Source organism: Pleurodeles waltl, chromosome 5 (genome assembly GCF_031143425.1).
Source record: "Pleurodeles waltl isolate 20211129_DDA chromosome 5, aPleWal1.hap1.20221129, whole genome shotgun sequence".
Taxonomy (NCBI): Eukaryota; Metazoa; Chordata; class Amphibia; order Caudata; family Salamandridae; genus Pleurodeles; species Pleurodeles waltl.
Window position 1 is genome coordinate 420,384,749 of NC_090444.1, and position 15,868 is coordinate 420,400,616.

General features: G+C 45.5%; 1 protein-coding gene across 2 annotated transcripts in view; it reads left to right on the forward strand.

Annotated features, from left to right (window-relative positions):
* Positions 1–15,868, forward strand: part of CCDC88A (coiled-coil domain containing 88A) — a 1,055,351-nt gene that overhangs the window by 695,772 nt on the left and 343,711 nt on the right. The window lies entirely within an intron of this gene.

Below are 15,868 nucleotides of genomic sequence, written 5' to 3' on the forward strand. Positions count from 1 at the left end.
CTTCCCATTTATCCTGCCACTTCAGCCAACCATGGTCAGACTTGCCACATGAAAGCTGTCCTCTGGAGGAAGAATTGGCCCTCAAGAGAAAATTGGATAGAGGTTCTGCTCCTGATAGTTTTTGCCTCCATTTTGAATCTTTATGCCCTAAAGTCCTCCACGAGGCAAAAGTTCAGACTGCTCTTCATGCCTATGACCGCAGGGATCTGAGGCTTTGATAGTGGCACTGTCCTCAGTACCTGTATTTGCATACACTGCCCTGCATTCCTAGGTGAAGTATCTACTGTTTTGTGGTGTGCTTTACTCACTGCCTGTTTGCATTGTTTCTTTTTGGCTACAAATTGGCCTCCTCAGGTCTTTGCAAAGGTGATGTCAGAGGTCGCAGCATTCCTTTGCAGGTCAGGACATACATATTCCTATACCAGAATAACTGTCTGTTGAAGGCATGGACACCACTGCTGCTGTCAGACCACCTGCAGAGAACAATCTCTGTGGTCCCTGATTTGGGGCTTTCTGTCAATGACCCCAAGTCTCACCTCCAGCCCCTGCAGCATTTGCCTTTTGTTAAGGTGGTGTTGGGCACGGTCACCCTACAAGCTTTTTCTTCTCAGCGAGTCTGACACATTATGTTACGACAACAGTATCTTGAGCTGGGGTTTATCTCCTTGCCCTGACAGTCCTACAGCTGCTGGGTTTTCTAGCCTCCTGTATTCTGCTGAGCCTCCATGTCTGGAGACACATGCAAGCTCTTTGACCTTGCCTTCCTTTTTAATGGGCTTAGTACTGTAGAATACTGATGGACAGTATCTGAATTTCCCCAGTTGCATCAGTGGCAAGTGCTAGAACATCTAACATGCGGGAAGCCCTCCTGCCCCAAATCAGCAGTGACTAAACTTGTGATTGATGCCTCATCCATAGGCTGGGACCACCATCTCAATGCCATGAACATTTGGGACACAGGACGAGCAGTGCCACATAACTCTGCTTGAGCTGTGGATGCTCATGGCCTTGCTGCCCTCTGTCTGCAGTTGGACATTCATATTCTCAGAGAACATATAATCAACATGTGGTACATACACAAACAGAGCAGTGTTGGGCAGTGGTTCACAATGCCTCTCTGTCCCTGAACCATCTGGCAAGTTACATGAATGTGCAGACAGATTTGAATCCGCATCACATTGCTGACCACAAATTACATCTCCTTCTGGAGGAGGTTTAGATAGTCTTCACTGTCTGGGGTGTCTGTCTGTTGGACCTGTTTGCTACTGCCGGGAATGCTTAACATTCACTGTTCTGTGCCCTGCATTTTCACTGCAAGGGACTATGGCTTCAAGTTAAGCTATGTTTATCCACCAGATCCCCTTTTGTCCCACAGTACCGCTCTTTTTCATCCTGCTTCCACTTCCTTCCTGGGTTGAGCTCCTCTCACAGTGTGAGAGGCAAATACTTCATTGGACTCCCCACTTCCTCTTCCTTCATGATTGGAAAGTGAACTGGGCAATCTGAGTGCCTTTGACTTGCTTTTGAAAGCTGTGGATGTCATCCTGGTGGCCCATCACCATGTTCAGAAACTCAATTTATTTTGGCGGCTGGTGACTTATTTTAGGTAGTGTGTTGAGAAGAGAGTTAACCTTCTATAGGATTGATTGCTGCCGTGTTGCACTTTGAGCTTTCCTTTGGACACTGTAAAGGTCTATCGATCTGCTTTGTTAGCTTCCCTTGTTTTTACCAGATCAGCCTTCCTTTTTCAAGTCTCCCATTATGATGCATTTTGTAAAGGGTTTGACACATGTGACCCTACCTTCTGCGTTTATTACACCCTGGTGGGACCTTATGTTGGTGCTCACGTTTTAATTGGATCACTGTTTGGTCTACGTACAGTTATTCCTTGAGACTTCTTACATTGAATGTGGTCTTTCTTATTGCAGTTACATATGCTTGCAGTGTCAGGAAGCTGCAAGCTCTTTCTAAACTTCCTTCTTTTACTTAATTCTTCCAACAAAAGCTGTTGCTTTCAGACAAGGACTTGGAGTCTAGATCGGAGCATGTTGGCACCATAAACTTGCAGTTTGAGTTTTTAGTATCTGGTCTGGTGCCAGACGGGACTCACAAGGTCAGGAATCTGAAGGTACAGAGATTATCCACCAGAAAAGATTGCTTCAGAAGGTAATGTTTTGTTTCCCAAATTGAGTGCTTCCTAGTTAACACTTTGACATGTTTTCCTATTTGTTCCTATTGCAACTTCCTTACTTCCTCAAAGCACAAAATGAAACATATACTTCACATTGCTTCACAAGCACAGGTCTATTGCAGTTTTCCTCTTTCGAAAGCAGAACCAGTGCAGACCTGAATCTGGGAAGTGAAGGAGTACAGTATATTGCCTTCCTTAACCAGCACAATCCGAGAAGCCATCGGCACCCTTCTAATACAAGAGTGCATCTCCAAATGCGCCTTAATATCACAGCTGTGTCCAGATGTTTTCCAGCAGAATATTGTTACCATTTATTCTGCTGTGCAGGCCACTCAGTCCCAGCAGTTTTCAGCACACCATGTTTATTCCCTGTTGGTTTGCATCTGGGGTCTGCCACTGCAGGGACTACATCAGGGCCCACAGTATTTGCAGAACTAGGCTATCAGCATCTCTCCGGACAACCTCCCTCTTCCTTGGAGAGGAATTGGCTCAAATAGGACCACAGTGCTGCAACAGCTGTGGCTTCATTTAGTTGGAGAAAGCAGGGCAGATCTAGTCTCAGGTCCCCATGACTGTCTTTGCAACCTGTCCACTGTTTACCTATGGAGCCATCTCTGGGCAGGGATTCTTTCCTATCACAGACACAGATTGATGTCTGCCTTAGTTGAAGAGCTGCAGTGCAACCAATCCAGAACCACATGGGTATGTGGTCAAGTGCGATCAGCAGACTACCAGCATGGATCTTCTCATTGTGAAGCACAATGATTGCCAATATTTGGTCAGAATAATGCAGAATGAGTTTCTGATTAGAGAGTATGATTTTCAAGTCTCAGATTGTCAGATCTTGGTATTGATGAACACCTCCTCACAGAGTGGGTAATTCATTTGTAAAATCTGAAAGTATGTGGCCAGTGAACAAGAGATAACTCCACATTATTCTGCTGGTGCTCTGGATTATCAAATTGCCAATGACAGTTTTCTCCCTACAGTGCAAGGCATTCCAGTTTCAGTAGTGATGAATAAGGCTGCCTCCCTTCAGGGTGGCGAGTCTGAATATTGAGATTTTATTATTGACCCCCAATAATATTGACTCCACAATATTGAATACAACAATATTGTCAATACAAATAGATGTGGATTTGGAATATTAGGGGCTTCTAAAATGAATGAGACAGAACAAAATTAACACATACTTTCATGCGTTGCTTTTGTTCTGCATGATAATTAGATTTTAGGTTTTTCTGCATCCAGTTTTTCCAGAACTTGAGTAGACTACAGGCTTCAAACCATGCTCCACCTACCATATGTAGATGTTCGTCACGGATCCACATGAATCTGTATTTGAAGCTTAGGTTCCTAGCATGAATCAAAGTCCTGCGACCAATGCTCCCTGATACACTCGAAGGCTAGGAAATGACATGACGCACAGCTGTACATAATCACCCAAGACTCGTTCTCAGTCGTCTGTGGATAAGTCCAAGATGAAGTTGAAAGATAAGTCTCAGGGCAGGCACAAAAAAACTAAGCAGGAGTTCGCCCTCCCCACTGCTCTGGCTCCAGAAAGAGGTAATGCAGGCCTTGTTATACTTACCAGACTCTGCCACCATAGTCCCTTTCCAGTCTCATTCCACAGCTTGAGCTGATGAATCCCAATTTTTTTGGGCCACCATTGATTGTGCAGCAGATTGTGGCCTTCAAGGGGGCAATGCTGCACCTTTTTTGGTCACTTCTGAGCCCCTCTCAAGTGCCTTCCAGTCCTGTGTATCTCTCCAAGCCTGCAGTCAGACTTCCATCAGCAGGGCTGTCCCCAGCACCTGCTAGCTCCTGCCTGCACCAAGCCTTGCCTCCAGACATTTTCCAAGGATCACTCCATTTTGGAATATTTTGTTGCCGGACTCAGGCTCCAGAGGTGCCAGCTCTAGATGTGACCCTGATCATGGTTTAAGATAAAGACCTGATTTCTGTTTTGTTTCAGTTAATGTCACACTCCAAAATTACAAAAACACAGCCACTATTCTGGAAAGATTCCCCTACACAGCTTTGTCTCAACATCAGTATCCCAGATGGCTGGAGACTCTTTTTGAATCTGACTTCGACAATGCAGAGGGCATTCATCATGTTCAACATGCTCTCCTTCATAAAAACGACAGTACGGTTGTGGACAGTTTACTTCCCCTCACTACACTAATGCTGGTCTGTATTTAGACCTACAAAATCCTAGTGACCTTGACACCTCTCCTGGTCTTATCATTGGGCCCCTCAGCCAGAAAGAGCACATCTTTTGCAGTGGCTCGCAGAAAGCAGAGGTGCTAGAATGACAGTTGCCTACTGAGGTGTGAAAGGTGAATACGCTCACAGAAATTTTGCTGGCAGGTCCTCTGAACCATTTCTAGCCTTCAGGTAGAGATTAACTGAAGTTTTGATGGCAGCTTGGTCTACGTCTTGCTCAGTGCCACTGTTGCCCAGTGGATCAGTCAATGCTAGATGCCACTGACCTGCCCTCTGGGACCTGACCTTCCTGACAGAGCATCCTGTATCTGAAAGCAAGGTCTTACAGGCACCTACTAATAAGTTAAAACAAATTATTTTCCCCACTGTTTTGCTGAATAGGAAATCAAAGTGCCTTGATCTGTGGAAAAGTGAGTGTTCTCTGCTAGACCATCAAGCTGCTCTGATTGACCTCGCCATCGGTCACTTTTTGACCAATAGAAGGCAGGGTTAATTTTTGCCTTTCTGGGTGGTGTGCAATTACTGCAAACTAGTGGGTATTGCCATTCAGAGTCAACATAGCTCCAAGGCATCTCAGAATGGGAGGATATCCATATGGTCCCCTATTTTGATGATTGGCTGATCAAGAGTGCAGCCAAGCAGCAGTACCTGGTGCACATACACCACATTTTCCTCCTCCAGAGGCTTACCATAAATGCCTCCAAATCCATTCTCCAGCCCCTTGACATGCAGCCCTTTCACAAGGGCCACTCTCAATTCCATCACCGGCAAAGCCTGCCCAACCAGGGCACAAGCATTTTAACAGTTAATGCCTCTTTTTCAGCCACATCGTTACCTAACAGTCAGAACTGTAATGCATCTCCTAGGGATGATGACTTTCCTCCAAAGCCATAGTTGGCATGCCAGACTACACATGCATCATCTCCAACAGTGCCCACAGGTACTATGGTCTCAGGTAAAGGGTCACTGGGAAGATCTAGTGTTGATATGGGCCAGCTCCTGTTGCTCTCAATGTGGTGTAGCAGCTGCAACCGGTTGCAGAGCTGGCTCTTCATGGACCCCTTTCTACAGGTGATCTTCACTACGAATGCCTCGCTTTCAGGTTGATAAATACATCTCCGAAATGTGATAGTTCAGGGCTTGTGGTCCCGCATCAAGGGTGCCCACACATCAATCACCTGGAGCTTCAAGCCATCCAGCTAGCCCTCAGATTCTTCCTGCAGGTCATCCAACAAACTTTGGTCTTCGTAAAGATGGACAATATGACCGCAATGTATTTACCTAAAAAAGCAGGGCAACACACTCTCCTCTCAGTTATCTGCACTAGCGCATAGTATTTGACATTGAGCGATTCACTGTCTGATACACCTTCTGGTCGAGTACCTATCAAGAATGGACAATGACTTTGCAAACCTACTCAGCAGGATGCAGCAACAAGTCCATGAGTGGAAACTGCACCTGCACGTCCTGCTCCTGCACTTCCATCATTGGGGGTCCAAGATGTTGAACTCTTTGCTGCTGCACAATGCAATATGCCAAAACTTTGCAACCAGTTTTCTACACCTACAGTCCTCAAGCAATGCTCCATGGATTAATTGGTCAGAATCTTTACCTACTCTTTTGCTCGTCTCCCGCTCCTTCATAGTCCGGAGGCTTTGGCAAACCTCCCTCACCCTGGTTCTCAACCCTTTGTAAGATGTCTGTAGTAGCCCACAAGAGGATCCACAACAGGCCAGACCTTCTCATGCAGAGTCAACGCAGGATCAGACACCTGAATCCCAGCTCGTTCAGACTAGCCATTTGCCTCATGAGGTCTTAGAGTTAGAGTTTAGTTATCTCAATCGTCTTGAAAAATGCATGGACATTATCAAAGAACCACGCAGGCCAGCTATGCGTGCATGTTATGCTGTCAGGTGGAAAAGATTTGTCCATTGCTGTATTTTCAAGCACCTATCCCTCTACAACTTGCAGTTCTCCTTCACTTACCAAAGTCAAATTTAGCTTACACATCCATAGCCCTTCACTTGGCCACCACTGCAGTCTACAGGAAAAATAGAGAACACTTAGGATCCCTGTTATCAAGGCTTTCATGGAGGGGCACAAATAGCTCATCTCGCTCAGATTTCCTCCTGCCCGTGTCTGCAACCTTAATGTAGTTCTTACTAGGCCTATAGGCCCTCCTTTTGAACCAGTACATTTATGCCCATTACAGTTTCTCTTGTGGAAGGTCACCTTGTTTGTCGCTATCAAATCCCTAAGATGTGTTTGAGAGCTAGAGGGCCTCACCTTGGGAGAGCCATACTTTCACGTCCATAGCAACAGACTCGTCCTTCAGACCAACACCAAACTCCCCTCAAAATCATATACTCCTTCCACCTCAACCAAACTATTGAGGTCTCTTTTGTTTTCCCTCAACTAGACTCAGTAGCAGAAAGGGCACTTCACACTCTTGTTGTAAAATGCACCCTTACATATCATATGAAAGAACAAAGACTTTCCTCAAAACACAACAACTTTTCATTGCATTTACCAAACTTCTCAAAGATCACAGTTAGTCAAAATAGCCAGGTGAATTGTTGAGTGCATCCAATCCTGCTACTTTAAAGCCAAGAGAATGTAGCCTGCTAGGCCCAGACCTCATTGTACCCCTAATAAAGGAGCCACTATGGCTTTCTTGGGTAATATTCCAATATCTGACATTTGCAAGACAGCTACATGGTCCACTCCACACACATTTAATAAACACTGTTGTGTGGACATCCTAGCTCGGCAACAAATTAGAGTTCATCAGATGATTTTAAGGGCTTTGTTCAAGCAACTACACATCTACTGGCTGACCTCAGCTTAGGGGAGCACAGCTTTACAGTCTGTGCAGAGCAAATATTTCTACAGCTACATATGCTATGAACGGAAAATGTTACCCTATAAGCATCTATTTGTTGTGTGTAGTGCTGTAGATTTACATGCACCCACCCGCTTCCCCTGGAGCCCATGGTTGGTATATATTATTTTCTCTTCATACACTTTCATGCATGGTCACCTATATATCCTGCACACTGCTCCATGTATGTATGTATGCAATGCATTTGAATTCACAGCACTACACTCTACAAACAGATGCTTACATGGTAAGTAGCATTTTCCTTTCCCAGATAATTTGGTGCACAGGACTCTGGTATGCTTTCTTCCTAAAGTGGTGTCGCCTTTCCATGTGGATCACTCTATGACACCCCTGCTTTATTCTCTCCATCACAACCCTGTAAGGAGGAGGAGAGGCTCCATGCTTAGATCTGACAGTAGCCTTTAGTTACTGTATAGAGTGGACTAAGGAGCACAGAGTGGTGTGCCAACTCCTTATCAGACTTTCTGGTGCAAAGAAGTGCAGGGCAGTGTAGAAGTGACCTTTAACAAGAAGGACCGTCCTCTGTATAAAGAGTTGGTATGCCCTGGCCATGAAGGGTCTCCTGGAAGCCATCGAGGTCATGATATCTGAGCCAAGGCCCCAATTAAGGCTTTGGCTATTGGTGTTCTGGTGCTGGACATCTACCAAGCTAGTACTTTGGCATCCACACACAACATTAGCAGGCACTATTGTATTGATTCTCAGGTCTATAGGGAGGGCTCTTTTCAGGCCCACACCTTTTTGGGGGATACTGCTTGAATATCTATTTACTATGTGAGCAGTTCATGGTTACAAGTATTCATCAGAAGCTATTTGCCTTCTGTAACGCTCTTCCTGGTGGATACACTATCTAACCGACCAATCCTCCTCCCTGTTTTGTGGTGTCCACTTATGATAGGTCATAAGGCCCAATTTTAGATTCCGTACATGGTCTCGTTACTGCTTGTCGGTTGCACCGCATCTGATGGCATGGAAGTTTTTCTTAATAAAACTGATGTCAGCATACACAAGCTGCATTTTTATACGGCTTATATATGACATTTTTGGAGTTGGGAAGAAGCCACTGCATAATGCTCCACTTATCAGCAGATAGAACCTGTTGCAGGAAACAAATCAGGATTCAGTCTGGCGCTTGAGAGAATACAAAAGGTGAATAAACTGGGCTGATTGCAGAAGCCCCCTAACTTTTTGCCACCATTTTTCACTTTTTGTTGGGTTTTTGTGTGTGACTCTGATGGGGTCCTGAGCAAAGCTAAATAGTCCTAGGGCCTGTGCTCTGATTAAAATATTTATGCAAATTAGGCTAATTATAATTGGCAGTATCAACCTACCTATAAGTCCCTAGTATGTGGTAAGGCATGTAAGTTTAGGGCCCTTGGCATAGGCAGTGCACCCATAGGTGCACTGCAGATGTGCCCAGTGTCATTTAAAGGTAGGCCTGCCTTGCTGGCTGCTTTTAAATTAAGGTTACCTGCAAATTTGGCTTTGGAATTAAAAGTACTTCTAAAGTCTTAAACTATCTTATTTTTACATATAGGTCACCCCTAGATGCCCCCAGTGTTGGGTGCAGTATAACTATAAGCAGGGACTTTATAAAAGATGTTTTATAAGCCCTGCTGAGGGAAAAATAGCTACATGAATTTCCCCTGTTGTAGAAAATGGGCCCCCTAGCCTAACATGAGGAGACCTTTTTAAATTAATGAAGTCTCAAAATGATCTAGGTATGTCAAGTTTGGTATCAAACGTATCATTAAAATAAATCCAACAACTTGCCATTGTTGAATTTAATATAACTAGTTCGGAGAAAGAGTTTTAGAACTCCACCTGAAAGTTGCCAACTTCAGCTCTGTAGTGCTCTTCTCTGATTGGCCAGCCTCTGGCAGCCGGGCCAGGCAGCCTTGATGAGGTGTGAAGTGGCCTGGGCTGAGGACAAAGGAAGTGCCTTGGAAAAGAGATCTGCCTCAGCAGATCGTGAAACAGGATGGGGGAGAGCAGCCAAACGGGTCTTCAAAGGAGGGAAGGACATTTGGAGCACCTCAGGACCTCCCCCATTTCCTGTTAACCCAGACAACAAGGTGCCCCCTTGATTAGATTAAGAGAGGGCAGAAAAGGGGTGTATTAAGGAATTTTATTAAGGAATTTTAGCCACACCAGTGGGTGGACACAGCCAGACCTAACCTCCAAAATTGAATAGCTGCCATTTTGGATTTTTCAGGAATGTTTTTCCCTGGGATTGATTTTTGCCACACTTCCCAGGAAGTGGTCATCCAAGAGGGTGGTGGCCTGCCTGTGATTGGACCGTTGTCCCCTTTTGCTTTACACCCCAGGAGAAAGGAGAAATATGACAGAGCTGCACCCACACCTTAGATCCTTACCTGGAACAAGCCAAGAAGAAGAAGGACTGACCTGCACCTGGACACTGCACTCTGAAGAACTACACAAGCTTCACACTTGGGCTTCACCAGAAAAAGGATGTTGCCTGGCTTCAACTGGTTAAAGAAGGGACTCCCTGTTTGCTACAGGTAGAAAACAATTAGCCAGAGTCCCCTGCATCATATCCTGACGAAACTGACCGCTGACCAAAGTCCAGTGGTCTTTTTTGAGTTTGAGTCAGGTGCATTCTGGGAGTTGGAGTCCTAACCCTCAAGGAGCAACTCAGAGCATCTGGAACCTTGGGGTGAGCTGTGGACTCCTAAAGGACCTTCAAAGACCTTATAGAAGAAGATCCAGAAGTTTGGAGAAGATTGGAGAACTTTTGGTTAAAAGCTCATTGAGGAACTGACCTGATGTCTTGAGTCAAGCCGGCTGGCGTCGACCACAACCTGGCCTGACTTGCAGGTTCGTCCCTCTGAAAAGCTAGGGAGCCCCAGACTTCCAGGATTTAACTTGGGGCTCCTGGGAAGGCAATCTGATGACGTTGACCCAAAATTGACTTGCTGTGGAGGGTTGTCCGATGTCAAATAGAAAAAGCTCCAAAAAAGTCAGAACGTAAAAACTTGACGGGGGCTTCCGCGCAGCATAAATGAGGAGGGCTCCAGGGATGTCGGATCCAATTTCAACTTTGGCCTGGACGGAGATTTCTGTCCCAGAATAATTGTTTAAGTGGGAAGGTAGAATTCTTCACCGAGGCCTCCTGCAACGCCAATCCAAAGAGGGCCCCTGGTAGGTTGGATCGGATTGGTGACTTCATCCCGGTGAGAAAAACCTTCAAGCAATAGACTAAGTCCGTAGGTAAACTTTTGACCCAGGCCTCCCACTTGTTATAGCCGAGCAGGGCTCCATCAGGGTTGGCGTCAAATTTTGACTTTGCACCGGTCGAGGTGCGACCAGATTTTCTGAGTGGCGCTTTCAGTTTCTAAGCACTAAAAAACAATTTTTCTTTCAAAATTCATATCTGTGGTTCCCTTGAACCGATTTTATTAGTTTCTGTGTTAAATTAAAGATAACAATATTTCCTATAGTTATAAATTAGTTTTGGATTTTTAAACTGTTTCCTGATTTTTATTACTGTTTTGTGTTGTTTGAATGCTTTACACACATTGGGGGTCCTTACGAGTTCGTCGGACGCTTTTGACCGCCCGCCGAACTTCCACTGGGGAGGCTACCTCCAAGCAGGCTACAGCATTGTCACCGGCTCATAATCGAGCCAGTGGCAATGCTGTAGCCCGCAGGGTGCACCAGCACCATTGCAATGTTCACTGTCTGCAAAGTAGATAGTGAACATTGCGATGGTGCTAGGTAGGGGGGCCTTTGCACAGCCCATGCCAAGTACATGGGCAGTGCAAGGGCATCCTTGTGGCCCCCTGCACCTGTTCTCTGCCAGCCTTTTCATGGGTGTGTTACTGCCATGAAAAGGCTGGCAGAGAACTAGGTCGTAATCCCCAGGGCAGTGCTGCCTGCAGTGCTGCCCTACTGCAAACATCTGAGCCCAACACCATATGGCAGGAGTATGCAATGCATTTGAATTCACAGCACTACACTCTACAAACAGATGCTTACATGGTAAGTAGCATTTTCCTTTCCCAGATAATTTGGTGCTCAGGACTCTGGTATGCTTTCTTCCTAAAGTGGTGTCGCCTTTCCATGTGGATCACTCTATGACACCCCTGCTTTATTCTCTCCATCACAACCCTGTAAGGAGGAGGAGAGGCTCCATGCTTAGATCTGACAGTAGCCTTTAGTTACTGTATAGAGTGGACTAAGGAGCACAGAGTGGTGTGCCAACTCCTTATCAGATTTTCTGGTGCAAAGAAGGGCAGGGCAGTGTAGAAGTGATCTTTAACAAGAAGGACCGTCCTCTGTATAAAGAGTTGGTATGCCCTGGCCATGAAGGGTCTCCTGGAAGCCATCGAGGTCATGATATCTGAGCCAAGGCCCCAATTAAGGCTTTGGCTATTGGTGTTCTGGTGCTGGACATCTACCAATCTAGTACTTTGGCATCCACACACAACATTAGCAGGCACTATTGTATTGATTCTCAGGTCTATAGGGAGGGCTCTTTTCAGACCCACACCTTTTTGGGGGATACTGCTTGAATATCTATTTACTATGTGAGCAGTTCATGGTTACAAGTATTCATCAGAAGCTATTTGCCTTCTGTAACGCTCTTCCTGGTGGATACACTATCTAACCGACCAATCCACCTCCCTGTTTTGTGGTGTCCACTTATGATAGGTCATAAGGCCCAATTTTAGATTCCGTACATGGTCTCGTTACTGCTTGTCGGTTGCACCGCATCTGATGGCATGGAAGTTTTTCTTAATAAAACTGATGTCAGCATGCACAAGCTGCATCTTTATACGGCTTATATATGACATTTTTGGAGTTGGGAAGAAGCCACCACATAATGCTCCACTTATCAGCAGATAGAACCTGTTGCAGGAAACAAATCAGGATGCAGTCTGGCGCTTGAGAGAATTCAAAAGGTGAATAAACTGGGCTGATTGCAGAAGCCCCCTAACTTTTTGCACCATTTTTCACTTTTTGTTGGGTTTTTTTGTGTGACTCTGATGGGGTCCTGAGCAATGCTAAATAGTCCTAGGGCCTGTGCTCTGATTAAAATATTTATGCAAATTAGGCTAATTATAATTGGCAGCATCAACCTACCTATAAGTCCCTAGTATGTGGTAAGGCATGTAAGTTTAGGGCCCTCGGCATAGGCAGTGCACCCATAGGTGCACTGCAGATGTGCCCAGTGTCATTTAAAGGTAGGCCTGCCTTGCTGGCTGCTTTTAAATTAAGGTTACCTGCAAATTTGACTTTGGAATTAAAAGTACTTCTAAAGTCTTAAACTATCTTATTTTTACATATAGGTCACCCCTAGATGCCCCCAGTGTTGGGTGCAGTATAACTATAAGCAGGGACTTTATAAAAGATGTTTTATAAGCCCTGCTGAGGGAAAAATAGCTACATGAATTTCCCCTGTTGTAGAAAATGGGCCCCCTAGCCTAACATGAGGAGACCTTTTTAAATTAATGAAGTCTCAAAATGATCTAGGTATGTCAAGTTTGGTATCAAACGTATCATTAAAATAAATCCAACAACTTGCCATTGTTGAATTTAATATAACTAGTTCGGAGAAAGAGTTTTAGAACTCCACCTGAAAGTTGCCAACTTCAGCTCTGTAGTGCTCTTCTCTGATTGGCCAGCCTCTGGCAGCCGGGCCAGGCAGCCTTGATGAGGTGTGAAGTGGCCTGGGCTGAGGACAAAGGAAGTGCCTTGGAAAAGAGATCTGCCTCAGCAGATCGTGAAACAGGATGGGGGAGAGCAGCCAAACGGGTCTTCAAAGGAGGGAAGGACATTTGGAGCACCTCAGGACCTCCCCCATTTCCTGTTAACCCAGACAACAAGGTGCCCCCTTGATTAGATTAAGAGAGGGCAGAAAAGGGGTGTGTTAAGGAATTTTAGCCACACCAGTGGGTGGACACAGCCAGACCTAACCTCCAAAATTGAATAGCTGCCAATTTGGATTTTTCAGGAATGTTTTTCCCTGGGATTGATTTTTGCCACACTTCCCAGGAAGTGGTCATCCAAGAGGGTGGTGGCCTGCCTGTGATTGGACCGTTGTCCCCTTTTGCTTTACACCCCAGGAGAAAGGATAAATATGACAGAGCTGCACCCACACCTTAGATCCTTACCATGAACAAGCCAAGAAGAAGAAGGACTGACCTGCGCCTGGACACTGCACTCTGAAGAACTACACAAGCTTCACACTTGGGCTTCACCAGAAAAAGGATGTTGCATGGCTTCAACTGGTTAAAGAAGGGACTCCCTGTTTGCTACAGGTAGAAAACAATTAGCCAGAGTCCCCTGCATCATATCCTGACGAAACTGACCGCTGACCAAAGTCCAGTGGTCTTTTTTGAGTTTGAGTCAGGTGCATTCTGGGAGTTGGAGTCCTAACCCTCAAGGAGCAACTCAGAGCATCTGGAACCTTGGGGTGAGCTGTGGACTCCTAAAGGACCTTCAAAGACCTTATAGAAGAAGATCCAGAAGTTTGGAGAAGATTGGAGAACTTTTGGTTAAAAGCTCATTGAGGAACTGACCTGATGTCTTGAGTCAAGCCAGCTTGCGTCGACCACAACCTGGCCTGACTTGCAGGTTCATCCCTCTGAAAAGCTAGGGAGCCCCAGACTTCCAGGATTTAACTTGGGGCTCCTGGGAAGGCAATCTGATGACGTCGACCCAAAATTGACTTGCTGTGGAGGGTTGTCCGATGTCAAAGAGAAAAAGCTCCAAAAAAGTCAGAACGTAAAAAGTTGACGGGGGCTTCCGCGCAGCATAAATGAGGAGGGCTCCAGGGATGTCGGATCAAATTTCAACTTTGTCCTGGACGGAGATTTCTGTCCCAGAATAATTGTTTAAGTGGGAAGGTAGAATTCTTCACCGAGGCCTCCTGCAACGCCAATCCAAAGAGGGCCCCTGGGAGGTTGGATCGGATTGGTGACTTCATCCCGGTGAGAAAAACCTTCAGGCAATAGACTAAGTCCGTAGGTAAACTTTTGACCCAGGCCTCCCACTTGTTATAGCCGAGCAGGGCTCCATCAGGGTTGGCGTCAAATTTTGACTTTGCACCGGTCGAGGTGCGACCAGATTTCCTGAGTGGCGCTTTCAGTTTCTAAGCACTAAAAAACAATTTTTCTTTCAAAATTCATATCTGTGGTTCCCTTGAACCGATTTTATTAGTTTCCGTGTTAAATTAAAGATAACAATATTTCCTATAGTTATAAATTAGTTTTGGATTTTTAAACTGTTTCCTGATTTTTATTACTGTTTTGTGTTTTTGAATGCTTTACACACATTGGGGGTCCTTACGAGTTCGTCGGATGCTTTTGACCGCCCGCCGAACTTCCACCGGGGAGGCTACCTCCAAGCAGGCTACAGCATTGTCACCGGCTCATAATCGAGCCAGTGGCAATGCTGTAGCCCGCAGGGTGCACCAGCACCATTGCAATGTTCACTGTCTGCAAAGTAGATAGTGAACATTGCGATGGTGCTAGGTAGGGGGGCCTTTGCACAGCCCATGCCAAGTACATGGGCAGTGCAAGGGCATCCTTGTGGCCCCCTGCACCTGTTCTCTGCCAGCCTTTTCATGGGTGTGTTACTGCCATGAAAAGGCTGGCAGAGAACTAGGTCGTAATCCCCAGGGCAGTGCTGCCTGCAGTGCTGCCCTACTCGATTAGGACCTCAGCCACGGCCAGACCACGGGATCCAAGATCCTGTTTGAGCTGGCAGTCCACCTGCCAGGGTTTTAATGTGGCGGTCAGACCTCTGCATTGGCTCTGGTCCAGACAGTGAGTGTGGCGGTCATAAGACCACTACACTTGTAATGAGGGCCTTTGTCTCTTAGGTTAAGCCTTGTTGCTAGTTGCCAAACTACAAAGGGTTGATCTTGGGCTAATTTATTGAGACCTAACTGGACCTAGTGGGGCTTAGTGGCCTATTGCTAAGTGTAGGTACCTACCTGCCCATTCCAATAAACCACTTTCCAACAATACTTGAAAGAGAGTTACCAAAAGGAAGTAACTTATTCTTCCATGTATATCCATAACAGTGGTAGTTGATATTGCACAGAAGTATATTTGTGCAGGTCAGTATTTTAGTAGTTGCTATTGTGACATACAGCCCAATGCAGTATATATTCACCTGTGTTGTAGAGGATTTGTTGAAGATATGCTGGGAGGTATTGCTGATATGACATTGTTATAATTCCAAAAAGCATCTATTTGAGGAAAGACCAGTAATGAAGCAGGTGCCCATAGCTGTGGTTTACAATCTTCTGTAGATGTAAGGCTATCTACAAGTCGATTTCTTTTCAGTACACCAGGTAAAGCATGCACACGTTTTGCTCTCAAGTGTTTCCATGTAGCAGAGATTGAATGATGCACTGCAGTATGCAAATCTGGTCCTCTAAACCTTCATTCCAGTGTATGCCTTTCCTCATTTTCTGATCATTCGTGTAGCCAACATCTTCAGGAGATTTCAAACAACTTCTTCAGCACAATTACAAGAACCTCCAGTTGCATATTTGTGAATGTTTGAAGTTT